Genomic DNA, 18,729 nt, shown 5'->3' on the forward strand with positions numbered 1-18,729 from the left:
CACATTCAATTTTCCACACTTGCTCACACACACGTGCACAGACGCACACATATATGCATGCGCACACAGGCACACATAGGCAGACACCCACACATATGTAATGCAATTGCTGGCGCAAGAACACACATGGGCACACACATGTATAACGTAAGCAAACATGGTATGCATGCACACACAGACACACACACACGTGTTTGCAGGCTTGCATACATGCTCACATGCACTTGTGGGCTTGCACACGCACACACGCGTTTGCAGGCTTGCACGTGCACACATACACAGACACACATATTTGCAGGCTTGCACACACACACACACACAAACACACACATATGTTTGCAGCCTTGCACACACATACACATGTTTGCGGGCTGGCACACACACACAAATTCGCACACACACACACTCAAACACGCATATATATTTGCGGGCTTGCACACACATGTTTATGGGCTTGGACACACATACACAAACACACATACACACACACGTTTGCAGGCTTACACACACACATGAAAGCTTGTGCGCGCACACACACACACTTGCATGCACACACACACAAACACGTGTGTATGCGGGCTTATACACACACACACATACACACACAGAGCAGGAAGCCACTGGATCACGCTCTGCAGGAACCCTAATTGACACTGCCGCCATTCCCAGGATTTATCAACAACATCTCTCCACTTTGAGCATCATGGAATGACTCACCCCTTGACTCTTATATTGCGGGGTGCGGAGAACCAGTCTCCCATCAGCATTTTCTCTTTGTAATTCAGTGACATAAAACACAGGATTAAACACGGCATGTAACAAGTAACAATGATGAGAAACGTTACTCATCTGAGGGTTTTGATAGAGCGAATAAGAATAAACAAATTCCACTAGTAGGTGGGTCGGTAACCAGATGGCACAGATTTAAGGTCATTGATAAAAGAACCAAAGAGGAGATGAGGAGAATTATTTTGTACAATGAGTTTTTATCTGAAATGCACTGCCTGAAAGGGTGGTGGAATCAGATTTAACAATAACTTTCAAAAGGGAAGCGGCTAAATACTTGAAAAAGAAAAATTTGCTATGGAGTAAGATCCAGGGGAGCAGGCCTAGCTGAATTATTCTTACAAAGAGCTGGCACAGGTACGATGGGCTAAATGGCCTCCCTGAATACTACATGACTCTATGATTCTATGACTAGGATGGGACACTACAGTTAATTTTTACCAAGCATGAAAACAAAATTAGTCTAAGCATCGAGGGAGATAATTTTTGGAATAATAAAGAAAGAAAAGACTGGCATTTATATAGTGCCTTTCATGATCACACAGCCCCACATGAAGTATTGACCCTCTGACAATGTGGCACTCCCTCAGTACTAACCCTCTGACAGTGCGGAGCTCCCTCAATACTGACCCTCTGACAGTGCAGTGCTCCCTCAATACTGACCCTCTGACAGTGTGGTGCTCCCTCAGTAATGACCCTCCGACAGTGCGGCGCTCCCTCAAAACTGACCCTCCAACAGTGTGGCGCTCCCTCAGTACTGACCCTCTGACAGTGCAGCAATCCCTCAATACTGATCCCCTGACAGTGCGGTGCTCCCTCAATACTGACCCTCTGACAGTGCGGCGCTCCCTCAGTACTGACCCTCTGACAGTGCGGTGCTCCCTCAATACTGACCCTCTGACAGTGCAGCAATCCCTCAATACTGACCCTCTGACAGTGCGGCGCTCCCTCAGTACTGACCCTCTGACAGTGCAGCAATCCCTCAATACTGACCCTCCGACAGTGCAGCGCTCCCTCAATACTGACCCTCCGACAGTGTGGTGCTCCCTCAATACTGACCCTCCGACAGTGTGGCGCTCCCTCAGTACTGACCCTCTGACAGTGTGGTGCTCCCTCAATACAGACCCTCTGACAGTGCAGCACTCCCTCAGTGCTGACCCTCTGACAGTGCGGCGCTCCCTCAGTACTGCACTGGGTGCCACAGAAAGCAATGAGAGGACACATAAAGTGTGGGAATTGAATCCCATTATTCCATGGCACAGCATTTGGTGTTTCACTGTACCACCATGTGTGTGAATAGCGTATTAATCTGCTGCATATCAAATCAGGACATATAACTGTGAACTGTAAATGAGATTCAGTGCATTCAAACCTCCAATGTGACTAATGAAACCAGTAGGCTTATTTAGCACATTCTTGCAAAAAGATAGCAGATTGAAAAAAGAAATCTCAGACCAATCTTAGTCTGTACGAGGCTCTTAAAGGTCCCTGATGTTGCTGTCAATGGTGTGTGTCAAGCAGCAACGGAACCTAAAGAGCTTCTATGGTCCATCCTTGAATCCAGCAGGTTGCCCCAAGGATCCAAGCTGCAAGAAATGGTGAGGACTGGCCCTCCACTGCCACAGGTAGAAACAGAGCTGGGTTTAACCAACGCAAGCTGATTTATACAACAGCTGGCAGAACCTGCCACCACCATCTGTCGCTTCGCCTCAGTGCCAACTATCCAACAACGCTCCTGCCCACAAAAAAATCCACATCTGGAAGGACAGAAAGTGTATGCATACACTACCGGGTACTGCCAGGGCTCAGGAGAGCCAGGGAAGTTCCTGCTGCAGTTATATAGGGCTTTGGTGAGACCACATCTGGAGTGCAGCGTGCAGTTTCGGTCTCCTTATCGGAAGGAAGGATACATTTGGTCTTATGTGGGGTGCAACAAAGGGGTCACTAAACTTATTCCTGGGATGAGAGAGTTGGTCCTGTTCGGAGAGACTGAGTGAAAAAGGGCCCAGGCCTGAAAAGTGAACTCTGCTTTTCTCTCCATAGACGCTGCCTGACCTCTTGTGTATTTCCAGCAGTCTCTATTTCTACTCAATGTCCTTTGGAATTTAGAAGAACGAGTGGTGATCTCATTGAAACGTATAAAAATCTTAAGGCGGCTTGACCTGTTGCTCCTGGCTGGAGAGCCTGAAACTAAGGGTCACAGACTCAGGATGAAGGATTGATCATTTGGGACTGAGATGAGGAGAAATTTCTTCACTCAAAGGCTTGTGAATCTATGGAATTCTCTAACTCGGAGAGCGGCGGATGCTCGATCGTTGAGTAACTTCAAGACTTGGATAAATTTTTGGACCTAAGGGAAATAAGTGATAAGGGGGAAAGGTGGAGTTGAGGCAGAAGATCAGCCATGATCTTACTGAAGGGTAGAGCAGTTCAAGGACCCATGTGGCCAACTGCAGCTCCTTTCTTTTATGCTCTTATGGTCTTAGCTGGGCCATAGCAACAGGATTTTCACACAGCCACTGTTCTTTTCTGATATTCCATCATTCAGACGAGGCAGTGAACTGAAGCCATGTCTGCCTGATCAGGCGTATGGAGAAGATCACTATGGCGCTATTCAAAGAGCAGAGGCACTCGCCCTCTGCCAACGTAACCAAAACAAATTTGAATCATTTGGTAGCACGGAACTTGAGCATTGCTGAAAAAAGAGACACGTCACAGCTTTTCATCCTGCACTCATCAGAACACTTCACAAGAATATCAGTATAATGAGTCCACTTGCCAACCAATCAGCACTCTCTTCACATCCAGTATACATTGTTGTTTTCTTGCGAAGTGTCCTGATGAGTGCAAGATGAAAAGCTTCGACATGTCTCTTTTTCTACAGAATAGACTAACTGGCTATGTCTTTGGGATGCTGCTGTGCACAGAATGGCTGTGTATGCTTGTCTACAACAGAGTCTACACTTCCAAGAAAGAAAAGGAAAAACTTGCATTTATATAGCGCCCTTTACAACTGCAGGATGTCCCAAAGCGCCTCACGGCAAATGGAGAGCATGAAGCGTAGTCACTGCTGTACTGTAGGGAGCGCGGCAGCCAATTTGTGCACAGTAAGCTCCCACAAATAGCAATGAGAGAATGGCCAGGCAATATGATGTAGTGACATTGGTTGAGGGATAAATATTGGTTAGTGTACTGGAAGGAAGGCACCAGTACCTTCTTCATAATAGTGCCGTAAGATATATGCTACCTCCACTTGATTTAACATGGTTGTAAAGTGGTGGCCTGCGGATGTGAAAGGCGCTACAGAAATTCACGCCCATCCTTTCTTTCCTGTAAAAGAACCACGCCGTGTGCTAAGAAGAAATAAAGATGCAGATGTGTAGGCAGCAGGCAACAAACCAGGACTGTTTGTTGTCAATTCTAGTCGTGCTTAATGAATACTTAACTGTGGAGTTTACTGGTTAATGATGAACTATTGATCGCATCTTTATTGGAAATGGAGCAGCATCTGAGACAGAAGGTGACATCGGTGACAGGGGCAAGTTAGTCATAGGAACATTGGAAATAGGAGCAGGAGTAGGCCATTCGGCCCATCGAGCCTGCTCTGCCATTCACTTATATCATAACTGATCTTCTACCTCGGCGCCATTTTCCCACACTATCCCCATATCCCTTGATTTCGTTAATGTCTATTGATCTCTGTCTTGAATATACTCAATGACTGAACCTCCACAACCCCCTGGGATAGAGAATTCCAAAGATTCACCACCCTCTGAGTGAATAAATTCTTCCTCATCTCAGTCCTAAATGGCCTACCCCTTATCCTGAGATTATGTCCCTGGTTCTAGACCTTCCCCCCCAGTCAGGGGAAACATCCTTCCTGTATCGACCCTGACAAGTCCTGTAAGAATATTGTACGCTTCAGTGAGATCACCACTCATTCTTCTAAACTCTAGAGCCCGGTCTCCTCAATCTCTCCTCATACGATAGTCCCACCATCCCAGAAATCAATCTGGTGAATCTTCGTTGCACTCCCTCTGTGTTAAGATCCTTCCTTAGGTAAGGAGACCAAAACTGTACACAATACCCCAGGTGCGGTCTCACCCAGGCTCCATACAATTGCAGCAAGACTCCTTTATTCCTGTACTCAAATCGTCTTGCAATAAAAGCCAACATACCATTTGCCTTCCTAACCACTTAGTCAGATGCTTCACGGGCACATGCTTTAACATATAACCCAAATCGAACAACTTTTTCAGCCGGCTTAAATTAAGGATTCCCCCTATCCACCCAAAAAAATGTAAAATATCTCAACTCAGGGAAACAGATGACAAAACTGATTTGACTCTGGATTGAAAAGTCTCTTTTGTTGCATTTAATTTATGCCCATTGCAGAGACTGCATTTGGGAGGGGTGTGAAATAGGCTCCAGAGCACTACGTGATGTCACGATTTTCCAACATTACTCAGAAGCAGAACCAATGCTGTCTGAACATGCCCGTCTCTTCTGTGCAGGCCTCACTTTACTGTGGCCAAGAAACTTTAAAAGGGATATCCTTGTTCTCTCAAGAGCCACTTGCGCATCATAAATTAGCGCTCAAACTATTTTCCTTTAGGTTAAAAAAAAACCCATGCAAAAGACCCCTTGTTTCTTCAGTGTGGTCAGGTGTCCGAAGGCAGGGTCGGGGAGGTAAGTTTAAAAAAAAAAGAGGCCCCCGGGATGAAAAGTTACGGCCTCTCACGCAGATTGTCACCAAAGCTAAACAGAGAAAGGAGGAAGTTCAAATAATACTGGTTACTGACACTGAAATACAGGGTTAATGGTGGTCGGGTATGGTGGGTCAGAAACATAAGAAATAGGAGGAGTAGACCAGATGGCCTGTCAAGCCTGCTCCGCAATTCAATACGACCATAGCTGATCTTCTGCCTCAACTCCACTTTCCCACCCACTTCCCATATCCCCTTGATTTCCCCGAGAGGCCAAAAATCTGTCTATCCCGGCCTTAAATGTATTCAACGATCAAACAACCACAACCTTCTGTCGAGAGTTCCAAAGATTCACGACCCTTTGAGTGGAATAATTTCCCCTCAGCTGAGGCATAGATGGTTGACCCCTTATCCTGAGGCTGTGACCCCTGCTGTGTGTGTATAATTTTATAATGGAGAGAAGTTGAGTTATTTGGCAATCCTGGTACTGTAAAAGCCCCTGTTCAACAAAGCATGCCCAAACCATACTTTGTCGCAATAGAGGAGCAGCAAGAGGCCATTCAGCCCCTTCAGCCTATTTTGCCATTCTATCAGATCACAGCTGGTCTGCACCATTAGCTGCCCGCCTTACCCCCTTACCTTACCTCCCTAACCCCTCACCCATCCTACCCGCTTACCCACTTCACTCAAAGGGTTGTGAATCTTTGGAATTCTCTACCCCTGAGGGTTGTGGATGCTCCATCGTTGGACACATTTAAGACTGGGATAGGCAGATTTTTGGTCTCTCAGGGAATTAAGGGATATGGGGGGAAGGGGCAGGAAAGTGGAGTTGAAGCCCAAGGTCAGCCATGATCGTATTGAATGGCGGAGCAGGCTCGATGGGCCATGCGGTCTACGCCTGCTCCTATTTCTTCTGTTCTTAGCCGATTGAGAGAGGTCAACAAGAACCTTAATTCCATACGCTTCATAGCTCCACAGGTCTCTTGCAAGCTAGCTCAAGCCTGCAGTACCTGGAAGTGGCAAGTGCCCCTGTAGCAAGTCTGAACAGTAAGTAGAGGCAAGGCACTTCAGTATGCAAAGTCAGTGAGGGTCGCAAGGCACAGTATAAAACAGGGGAATTATCCTCGGTGTCCTCGCAATAGTTGACCCTAAGACAGCTTTGTCCGTGGGGGAATGGTGAATTGCATCTCACCAGAAGTTCACACACTCGTACTTTCCAGCCAGCATTACTAGATAGCCCCGGGAACAAAAAACAAAGGAAACCTTGCTTACATCTTTATTTCAGCTCTAGGGCACTGAGATTTACTGTGACATCCCCGAAACCCGGTGCTGCTGGGATAACAGCGAACCCAGCACTTGACCGTGGCCGGGCAGCTTATCGTTGGCCTCTACACCAGCAGCCAGTCTGTCTGTTTGTTGAGTAGATCCCTCATACTCTCCTCTACACACATCGCGATGAGGTGCCATATGCAGGTGTCTCAGCAAGTGAGGTTCAGTCAAAAAGCAGCAGGCAGATTCCACGACCAGGCAACCCCGCACTTAACACAGAAGTCTCACTCAGCAAAGGTGCAAATCCAGGCTTGTTCTCGCTTTAATGATTTTCCAGGAATCATTTTTGCACGTTGAACTTTGCAAAGCACTCGACACATTAAAATACTTTGGAAACCCACGCCTGTACTGAGGTGAACAGCCCCACAGGTGGAAATGGGTGGGGCACTGCAATTTTAAAAAATTCATTCTCAAAACATGGGCGTCACTGGTGAGGCCAGTACTCATTGCTCATCGTTAGTTAGTTCAGGCCTCATTCTTGAACTGCTCCAGGCCGGGCAGTGCCCAAAAGGCTTTCATTCTCTTTATTCATTGTAGGGGCTTGATATAACTGAGTTACTTGCCAGGCCACTGCAGAGGGCAGTTAGGAGCCAATCGTTTTACTGTGGGACTGGAGACACATATAGGCCCAGTCTGGGTAAGGAAGGCAGGTTTCCTTCTCCAAAACAGCTGGAGTGAACCAATTGTTTTTTTTTAACAACATTCAGGACAGCTTCATGGCCACTTTTACTGAGACCAGGGTGACCAAGTCTCGGGGAGAAAATGAAGGGACACTTGACCATGGGGGATCCGCGAGAGCGGGGTGGGATGCTGATGAACCTGCCAGAGCGGGACATCAGGAACAGAGGTGCGTACTGAAGATGCACGAAATTTAAAGGTCTAAATTACGGGACAAACGGCATCCCGGCTGCAGACAACCCGGGACGCGGCCTCAAACACATGACAGTTCCTTAAAATCTGCTTGGTCACCCCCGAGGCCAACATTTTATCTCCAGGCTTTTTTCAAACTGAGTTTGAATTTCCAAGGTGGGTTTTCAACTCGCATCCTTGGGTTGTCAAGTCCATTAATCTGACCTCTCAGCTATCGCATTCACTGTTGGTTCCTGAGCAAGGAATCGGCGGAAGGGTTTGAGTCAAATCAGACTCAGTTTGCGCTCCTGATCGTTAGCAAGTGTGTTCCCACTCCACCACCACCACCACTGTCAGGATGAGTGAAGGCCCATGTGAAGAATCATTGTTGTGGGCCCTGGCAACTCACCTTCCAGCACTCACTGTGGCAAGTGTCCATTTGTTGCTGCTAGGTAAGAAAGGATAAGGTGGGGGGTGGGGGGGCGCAAAACAAGAAGTAAAACCAGAGGATGGGGAAAGGGCATCAGGATGACACATGCTAACAAGCTGGACTAGCCTTAATTGCTGCTATCAAAGCATTGGAACGTGAGCTGGCTTTCTTGGGGTCTTGACCTTGTCCATGAGTTTAAGGTCAGATTTAAGAAAGGAAGCGCGACATTTATACGGCGCCTGTCACAACCTTAGGATGTCCCAACGTGCTTTACAGCCAGTGAAGTCCTTTTGAAGTGCAGGAATTGTAATGCAGGAAACATATCAGCTCAATTGCGCACAGCAAGCTCCCACAGTTATATGACAATGAATAGATATCTGCTTTTAGCAATGCTTTATGGTCAAACATTGGCCAGCACAGTGGGGATAACTTCCCAGCTCGACTATGAAATAGTGCCTTGTGATCTTTTATAGCCACCTGAGAGGGCAGAGGGGGGAGGGGGGCATCTAAAAGACAGCACCTCTGACAGGGCAGCACTCCCCCAGCAATGCACTGGGAAAGTCAGTGTGGACTTTGGGCTCAAGGTCTCCGGAGTGGGACTCGAACACGGAAACTGTCTGACTCAATGGGTGAGGGCATTGCCCGCTGAGACATGGCAGACACGGGGCAAACGTCAACCTCAAGGTGCTTTTCACTGCTGCCCTTCTCAGAGGTCGGCAGGCGCAAATGGAGATTCATCCCATCAGCCACGGATGTGACAACAATTTCCTGGGAACCTGAAAAGGAGTCACAAATTCCTTAATGTCCTCTTGAGTTGTGCTCAGCTTTTCCCATCCTCTTCTCACCATAACCCTCAATCCATTCACTCCACTGAAGCTGTTCGATTACTTAAGATAAAAACAAAAAACTGCGGATGCTGGAAATCCAAAACAAAAACAGAGACAGAAATACCTGGAAAAACTCAGCAGGTCTGGCAGCATCGGCGGAGAAGAGCACAGTTGACGTTTCGAGTCCTCATGACCCTTCAACAGAACCTGTTCTGTTGAAGGGTCATGAGGACTCGAAACGTCAACTGTGCTCTTCTCCGCCGATGCTGCCAGGCCTGCTGAGTTTTTCCAGGTATTTCTGTCTCTGTTTTTGTTTTCCATTCGATTACTTGTCTTGTATGAAAACTTCGCCGTTCCAACTGCCTTCCCTGGAAATTTATTCCACAACATGAGCCTTCCTTGTGAATTATAATGCGAAATGCCTGGACCAATCCTCTTCTTAACCTTGAAGCCCTCAACTAAGTCACTCAAAAACCTTCCTACCAGCAATTTTTTTTTTCCAAATCTGCGCATTACAAACATCTTGACACCCAAGATCATCTGTTATTGCTCACAAGCATGCCCTCACCACACTGTCGGCATCCTTTGTAGATGAGATTATCTCGAGATATTTTCTAAGTAGCTGCAAACAAAAAAGTGTGACTCATAGCAGCGACCTTAAGGTAGACTACAACTGTGAATTAACCCAGGAACAGTGGGTGGGGGGGAGGGAGGGGGGAGGGGGACAGTGGGGAGGAGGGGTGAGTTGGTTCAGAGAAGATTACGACACAATCACGCATGGTCTTTATCGAAAGGCCAGTTGGAGTTCATGTTACACAGGATTTGCAATGCTTCGGGCTCCCAGGGTTCAGACGCATGTGTAGCTTTGCAACGACAACTTGCATTTACATAGTGCCTTTAAGCTTCCCCAAGGCAATTGCACAGCAATGATTATCAAATAAAATTTGACACTGAGCCACTTAATGAGATAGGACAGGTGATGAGAGATTTGGTCCGGCAAGTAGGTTTGATGCAGGGTCTTAAAGGAGGCTGAGGGGTTTGCAGTTGGGCATTCCAGAGGTGAAGGGCCTCGGCAACTGAAGGTATGACTGTGACTGCTGCAGTAATTAGAACCAAGGATGCGCCAGAAGCCAGAATTGGAGGAGTGCAGCGATCGCAGAGGGCCGTGGGGCTGGAGGAAGCTACACAGATGGGAAGAGCTAGGGCTGTGAACACAAAGGGCCCGATTTAAAAATCCAGGTGCTGCTGGGCCTGGAGCTGATTTAGGTACCGCGGGTACAGGGGTGACGGGTGAGAAGGATTCGGTGCAAGTTAAGATACGGAGAGCGGGGGTTTTGGATGCGCTCAGGTTGACAGGGGGTTTGATTGGCCAAGAGAGCATTGGCATAGGTGAGTCAGGAGACAAGGAAACCATGGACGAGGGTTTCAGCAGCAGGTTTGCAATGGGCTTTCAAAAAAAGCCGGGACACAGTCTCTAAAAACTGCATGGAAATCCAACAAAATCAGCTATTTTTTAAACAAACTGAACCCACCGGGGGGTTTCATAGCTAGCTTCTGTTACAAGCAGAACAAACTCGCTTTGAGGTTCCGAGCAGCTCATAGTTTCAGAGTTCAGGGCTGGAACCGATACTGCCACTATATTTTTTTAAAAATCTCATGCTTGCATACATTTCCTGGCTCCAAAACCTGACTTTCCGTTGTCATATTTGTGTCAACTTTCCTATCTGATATATTCCTATCTGAATTGAAGCGACCTATATAAAATTCTTTATGCTGTGCTGAGATCCTCCAGCCACTGGCGGCACTGCAGCACCGCAGTTTGGCACCTCCCAGTTCCACAACTTGTCCTGCAGAGAAGCCCTGATGCCCCAACTAACCATCTCTCCTTTCTTTCTGATTGCTACTTGACTTTAAATCATATTAAATCAGTTTTGAAAAATAAGGACAGAATGCGTGGTTTTAAGGAGCTGAGTTACATCTTCCTGCACTCATGCAGTTCCTGTCCTGCCTACACTCAGTCTTGAACTCTCACGCGCAAAACCATGGGAGATCAAGGAGAGGAAATGTCACCTTTGAGCTAATTCATCAGCTCAAAGTCAATGGTGACATTGCTTCACTTTAGTATATTCCATGGCTTAAAAATATTGTTATCTCTCAGAACACTAGTTGGGAAAGGCAAAATCTAAAGGTGTTGCAGGGCATTTTTCATTGTGCAGGTGGACACTTCACATACCTTCCAATATGAAAAGAAGACCTGCATTTATATAGCGCCTTTCATGACTTCAGACTCTACAGCTAGTGAAGTGCTCTTGAAGTACTGTCGTAACGTAAGAAACGCAACAGACGACGAGGGCGCGAGCTCCAACAAACAGCGGCGAGATAAGTGAGCAATAATCCTTTTTTTTGTGTGTGTGTGTGATGTGGCTTGAGGGGCAAATTATTGACCCAGGAGCTTCTCAAAAACGGTGGCCACGAGATGCTTTATGTTCCCGCTGTGAGGGCAGGCAAGGTTTCGATCTAACGGCTCATTTGAAAGGCAGGTATTTCATTTGAGTGCGTTAGTAAGTGTAGTGGAGAGGTGAGGGGTTTTTCCCCTGGACACACTATGAGACGTTTTGTGGTATCTGCCTGCCTTGGATTCTGCCGACAAGATCTGCTCTACAAACGAAAGGTTCATAATCGTTACACAATAGCGAACGTACTGAGATGTTTATACATAAAAACAATGAGGTGAGCAGAGGAAAACATAAAACACACAATCAGCCTTAGTTTCCACTGTTGCTCATGATCCAGTCAGTGTAGCTGAAAAATAAGCATGTTTGGAAGATGTGGGAGAACAGGATTAGCTTAGCTGTGACACCACTGTCAAAACAAAACTGTCGTGGTTGTGTGGTTATGTCACTGGGCCAGTATCCCTGAGAATGGATTTGCCTGAGTTTAAATCCCACCATGGTGGTTTGAGGCTTGGAATACACTTTAACAAAACCTGGAAATAAAAAGCTGGTACCAGGAACTGCATCTCACACCTGTCTGCCGAAACTCAGTGGGTGTCACTCTCCCTGCTGAGTCAGAAGGCTGTGGGTTCAAATCCCACTCCAGGATTCGAGTACAAAAATCTGACTGACATCCCAGAGGCGTACTGCTTTGTCAGGGCTGCCGTCTTTTGGAATGACAGGTTAAACTGAGGCCTCTAAGCCCACTCGCTCAAGGCGCTCAAAGAAGAGCAGAGGAGCTGTCCTTGCCAATATTTATCCCTCAATTAACGTCACACAAAAAAAATGATCTATCATTTATCACGTTACTGCTGTGGGAGCTTGCTGTGCACAAATTGGGTGGAATTTTATGTCTCCCCCGCTGGCGGGATTTTCCGGTCCCGTTGTAGTCAATGGACTTTTGAACGGTTCACCACATATTCCGGCTCCGGCCTCACCCCCGCCACAAAGGGGCCGAAAAATTCCGCCCCCTATTTTTACCTCACAACAGTGACCACACTACGAAGGTACTTCATTGTCTGCAAAGCACTTTGGGATGTATGATGGTCGTGAACGATGCTATATAAATACAAGTCTTTCACTCTTCATGGAAGGGAATATGAATCCGCGTACCTAGACTAGATCAGCTACCCCAGCTGGGCCTACCTGCCTACGCCAGGCCTAATCCAGTCCCACAACAGCATGGATGACACTTACCTGCCCTTCTAAAGTGGCCAGTACACCACTCAGCTGTATGCATGGCAACTGTGTGATGGGAAATAAACGTCGGCCTTGTCAGCACAGTCCACTAGTAATCCAGAAATATAGGCTAATGCTCTGGGGACATGGGTTCACACCCCACCATGGTAGTTGGTGGAATTTGAATTCAGTTAATAAATCTGAATATAAAGCTAGTCTCAGTAATGATGACCATGGCAACTATCATTGATTGTTGTAAAAACCCATCTGGTTCACTAATGTCCTTTAATGAAAGAAATCTGCCATCCTTACCTGGTCTGGTCTACATGTGGCTCCACACCCATAGCAATGTGGTTGACTCTAAATGGCCTAGCAAGGGCAATTAGGGCTGGGCAACAAATTCTGGCCTTACCAGTGATGCCCACATTCCCTGTGGAAAATGTGTGTCAGAAGGAAGGGGCAATATGAGGGACAAAGGATTTTTAAAAATTTATTCATGGGATGTGAGCATCATTGGCTAGGCCAGCCTTTATTGCCCATCCCTAGTTGCCCTTGAGAAGGTGGTGGTGAGCAGCCTTCTTGACCCACTGCAGTCCATGCAGTACACCCACAGTGCTGCTAGGAAGGGAGTTCCAGGATTTTGACCCAGCAACAAGTGAAGGAACGGTGATATATTTCCAAGCCAGGATGGCGAGTGACTTGGAGGGAAACTTCCAGGTGGTGGTGTTTCCATGCATCTGCTGCCCTTGTCCTTCTAGATGGTAGTGGACGTGGGTTTGGAAGGGAAAGAGGGAAAGGGGCATGGTGGGGTGGGGAAATGGATGTTGGAGGGAAAAGGCCATGGGGAGAAAGTGTTTTGGGGGAAATGCTCATTAGAGGGAATGGGAGTCAGAGAAAAAAGTAAGGGGTTGGAAGGGGCTTGACATAGGGCATGAAGCGGAGGGTGGGGAAGAAAATGGAGGGAAGTGGGTAGAGACCAGGGGGAGAGGGGGCAGAATGTGAAGAGGAGGGCAGTATAGAACAAGAAGAGGGGAGTGGACACAGGTGAGAAATGGAGGGTGGAAGTGAAGGAAGAGAGAGGAAAGCTAAGGAAAATAAAAATTACCATAAAAGGCGACCCAAGACAAAGGCAGCATTGCACAATCTAATTATTATTCCATTTAAGCATAGCAGGTAAAACAATGAATGAAACCCCTTGGAATAGAATAACTTTAAAGGTTTTCCTCTGTAAACCTGCCTTTCATCTTTAGCGCCTGTGTGTTATGCAGCGATTAGCAGTAAGCAGAACTTTATGGATTCCTTGAGCTTAATTGCTTCATTTATAAATCAACAAAAAAAACAGAAATGAGTCAGAAACAAATTGAGCACCTTTCATCTCCCTCTGCTGATTGATGGCCTGAGATTTTGGAAGCCATGTTCTTTATTATTTATGCCTTATTTGCTGTTCCACTAGTGCCTCACGAAACCACTGCAGATTTTGCCTCCAGCTACTAGAGCTACATTTCATGTCAAGAACCATCTGTGTAATCCAATTCCCACCTCATCCAATTGAATTCGCAGAATGGGAACAGGCCATTCAACCCCACTGGTCTGTGCCAGCATTTACACTACATTCAAGCCTCCTCCCACCTTAATTCATCTCACCCTATCAACATATTCTATCCCTTTCTCCCTCATGTATTTAACCACCTTGAGTCAGAAGATTCTGGGTTTGGGGCCCACTCCAGGGACTTGAGCACCAAATTCTAGGCTGACTCTCCAGTGTTGACCCAGAGTCTCCAGGAGGGAATCTCCTGGTCGAATAGGCTGGAAAAATCATAGAGCCTGGAAACACGAAATAATTAAATGTTTCTCTTTTCACTTTTTTGGAATGCTTTCATTTATTACTTAATAAAAATATTCGAAATAGGGGAATGAAGGATATTTGATTGGGTGGGAGGGTCATGTGATGGAACCTCCAGGAACATGTCCAACCAGAATTGGCAACTTTACATAGTTTCTTTTAATGCTTTCATGGGGTTATGGGCATCACTGCCTAAGAGCCAACCACGTTGCTGTGGGTCTGGAGTCACATGTAGGCCAGACCAGTTAAGAATGGCAGATTTCCTTCCCCAAAGTACATTAGTGAACCAGATAGGTTTTCACAACAATCGATAATAGGTGTTATGGGTACCATCACTAAGATTAGCTTTATTTTTTTTTAATTGATTGGATTTAAACTCCTCCGGCTACCGTAGTGGGATTTGAGCCCGTGTCTCTGCAGCAGTAGAATGGGCCTCTGGATAATTAGTTCCGCCACATTATCACTACACTACCATCTCCCCTTAACTTAGGCTGTCTATCAACAGAACAAAAAGATACAAAGGGCTCACATTGATATTGCACCTTTTGTGTCTTCACACTATCCCAAAGTGATTCACACCCAGTGCATTGCATTTCAATACAGGGTCTGATTTCTGTGAAGTGGAGACAAGGCAGTCACTCTCACCTCACCTCGGGAGTTCAGCTCTTTTGTCCATACTTCAACCAAGGCTGTAATGAGGTCAGGAGCTGAGTGGCCCTGGCGGAACCCAAACTGGGCGTCAGTGAGCAGGTTATTGCTAAGCAAGTGTTGCTTGGTAGCACATTGATGACCCCTTCCATTACTTTACTGATGATCAAGTGTAGGCTGGATGGGGGCGGTAATTGGCCAGGTTGGATTTGTCCTGTTTTTTGTGTACAGGACACACCTGGGCAATTTTCCACATAGCCGGGTAGCTGCCAGTGTTGTAGCTGTACTGGAACAGCTTGGCTAGGGGTGCGGCAAGTTCTGGAGCACAAATCTTCAGTACTATTGCTGGAATATTGTCAGGGCCCATAGCCTTTGCAGTATCCAGTGCCTTCAGCCGTTTATTGATATCACGTGGAGTGAATCGAATTGGCTGAAGATCGGCACCTGTGATACTGGGGACCTCCAGAGGAGGCCGAGATGGATCATCCACTTGGCACTTCTGGCTGAAGATTGTTGCGAATGCTTCAGCCTTACCTTTTGTGCTGATGTGCTGGGCTCCCCCATCATTGAGGATGGGGGTATTTGTGGAGCCTCCTCCTCCAGTGAGTTGTTTAGTTGTCCACCACCATTCACGACTGGATGTGGCAGGACTGCAGAGTTTAGATCTGATCCGTTGCTGGGAAATTACTTAGCTCTGTCTATCACTTGCTGCTTATGCTGTTTGGCACACAAGTAGTTTTGTGTTGAAGCTTCACCAGGTTGACGCCACATTTTTAGGTATGCCTGGTGCTGCTCCTGGCATGCCCTCCTGCACTCTTCATTGAACCAGGGTTGATCCCCTGGCTTGATGGTAATGGTAGAGTGGGGGATATGCTAGGCCATGAGGTCACAGATTGTGGTTTAGTACAATTCTGCTGTTACTGATGACCCACAGCGCCTCATGGATGCCCAGCCTTGAGTTGCTAGATCTGTTCAAAATCTAACCCAATTGACACAATGATAGTGCCCACAACACAGTGAAGGGTATCCTCACTGTGAAGGCGGGACTTCGTCTCCATAAGGACTGTGCAGTAGTCACTTCTACCGATACTGTCATGGACAGATACACCTGCAGCAGGCAGGTTGGTGAGGATCAGGTCAAGTATGTTTTTCCCTTTTGTTAGTTCATTCACCACCTGCTGCAGACCCAGTCTAGCAGCTATGTCCTTTAGGGCTCGCTCTGTAGTGGTGCTACTGAGCCACTCTTTGTGACAGACATTGAAGTCCCCCACCCAGAGTACATTCTGTACCCTTGCCACCCTCAGTGCTTCCTTCAAGTGGTGTTCAACATGGAGGAGCACTGATTCATCAGCTGAGGGAGGGTGGTACGTGGTAATGAGCAGGAAGTTTCCCTGCTCATGTTTGACCTGGTGTCATGAGGCTTCATGGGTCCGGAGTCGATGTTGAGGACTCCCAGGGCAACTCCATTCCGACTGTATACCACTGTGCCACCATCTCTGCTGGGTCTGTCCTGCCGGTGGGACAGGGCATACCCAGGGATGGTGATGGTGGTGCCTGGGACATTGTCTGTAAGGTATGATTCCATGAGGATGATAATGTCTGTTGCTTTACTAGTCTTTGAGACAGCTCTTCCAATTTCGGCACAAGTCCTCAGATGTTAGTAAGGAGAGCTTTGCGGGGCTGGGTTTGCCGTTGTCGTTCCAGTGCCTAGGTCGATACCAGGTGGCCTGTCTGGTTTCATTCCTTATTGATTTGTTTTTGGTGGTTTGATACAACTGAATGGCTTGCTAGGGCATTTCGGAGGGCAGTTAAGAGTCAACCACATTGCTGTGGGTCTGGAGCCACATGTAGGCCAGACCAGGTAAGGACGGCAGCTATGACACATACCACCATGACAGATGACAATACCACTATGCTACCACCTCCCCTTAACAATCCCTAGCTTCTCTGCTCACTCCACTGACTGAGTCACTTAAGTTCATAGGCCAACAATCATTGGTGAATTGCAGTACTGCAGCGATATTGGACAGGTCTGTATGCGGTACACACGGCTTAAAATAAGGCCTCTTATCCAAATGGATCGCTGGAGCGCTTTCTCTGACTGTTTTTCAGCAGCAGAATTCACTCCGTTAGAAACCTGTGTGGCCTCCAAGTGCAGCTGCTTCAGTGCCAATTCCAAAATGGCCACCCTGGCAACATGACAAAGCTAGCAACCATAGAATAAATGCCAAACATAGTGTTCAGGCAGTCTGTAGACTCGAAATCGCTGTAGATCAAGGGATTTCAATTATAGCATTTAATCCCGTTTTTTTTACAAATAAGAACAAAAATCCGAATTGGCTGACGACAAGTGATCCTGTAACTGGTAACAGACATTTGACCTCAACACAACAATGCTGTTCGGGGTTCCCTTAGCCAACCTCATATGGCGAACCTCATGTGGGTAATGGGTATTGAACAAGAAATTCAGGGGTAGTTTAACTGTTTGGACCAGACATCAGGCCAGGCAGGGTTGAAATTTTAACAGGACAGTTTTCATTGCGATGAGGGAAAATGAAAGATAAAGCTTTCCCTATTTTTGAGTCTTAAGTTCCTAAAACTACTCTTAAAAAAAAATTTCTCCCCATCCACCACTTGGCAAAAGCGTCAACAACAACAACAACAAAAGCAACAACTTGGATATATCTAGTAGTTTTAACAGAGCAAAGCATTACAAGGTACTACACAGCAGCATCATCAAAAGAATTTGGCACTGAGCCAGATCATGGGACATTAAGGAAGGAAGAGAGAGAGGGGTAGAGAGGCAGAGAGGTTTGTTGAGGGAATTTAAGAGTTTAGGGCCTAGGCTGCAGAGGACAGAGTTGCCAATGGTGGTGCGATTAAAATCAGGGATAGTCAAGAGGTCAGAACTGGAGGGAGCGCGGGGACCTGACAGGGTTGTAGGGCTGGAGGAGATTACACAGAAAGGAAGGGGGCGAGGTCATAGACGGATTTGAAAAAACGGGTGACAGTTTTAAAATGGAGTTGTTGCCTGGCTGGGAATCAATGTAGGCCCGCGAGCACAAGTTGATGGGTCAACGGGACTTGCTACCAGCTCGAATGCAGGTGGGTTTTGGATGAGCCCAAGTTGATGGAAAGATGGAAGAACCAGCCAGGATATTGGAGCAATGAAGTTCAGAGGGGGTGGGGGAGGATGAGGAGAATTTGTTTGACACAGTGAGCTGTTGTGATCGGGAATGCACTGCCTGACATGTGGCGGAAGCGCACTCAATCATAATCTCCTAACCAAAACTGCATAAAATCTTGAAAAGGATAAAAGTTGCAGGGAGGTGGGGAATGATCAGGGATAATTGGATTGCCCCTCTGACAGATGGCACAGGCACAACTGGCAGAATGGCACACTCTGCGCCCTATGATTCTATGATACGCATCTCCCTCAGAGCAAGAAGACAAACAAGTGACCAGCTCACAAACTTCATCCATTGTTCCTCCGTAAGCCAGCTGCGTTGGACAGCCTGAGAGTAGCTGCGAGGGGGTTCATTGTCCAGCTGCCCTTCGCATTTGGCCTCCTCTCTGCGCAGCCCTGTAATAGCAGAGGGTGCAGCAGGGGGAATGCACCAAATGATAGACTGTCGGCCCA

The 18,729-nt window shown here is 47.0% G+C and overlaps 1 protein-coding gene across 3 annotated transcripts in view; it reads right to left on the reverse strand.

Annotated features, from left to right (window-relative positions):
• LOC144690173 (uncharacterized) overlaps nucleotides 1–18,729 on the reverse strand; it is a 155,330-nt gene that overhangs the window by 110,930 nt on the left and 25,671 nt on the right. Inside the window, exon 1 of one of the 3 annotated variants that reach the window (XR_013578785.1) lies at nucleotides 12,617–12,708. The exons of the other annotated variants lie outside the window; for them this stretch is intronic. The gene's annotated coding sequence lies outside the window, so the exon portion shown is untranslated. Of the gene's footprint in view, nucleotides 1–12,616; nucleotides 12,709–18,729 lie in introns of those variants that run through there. 3 annotated transcript variants of the gene reach the window in all.

This window comes from Cetorhinus maximus, chromosome 14 (genome assembly GCF_964194155.1).
Source record: "Cetorhinus maximus chromosome 14, sCetMax3.hap1.1, whole genome shotgun sequence".
NCBI classification, from domain to species: Eukaryota; Metazoa; Chordata; class Chondrichthyes; order Lamniformes; family Cetorhinidae; genus Cetorhinus; species Cetorhinus maximus.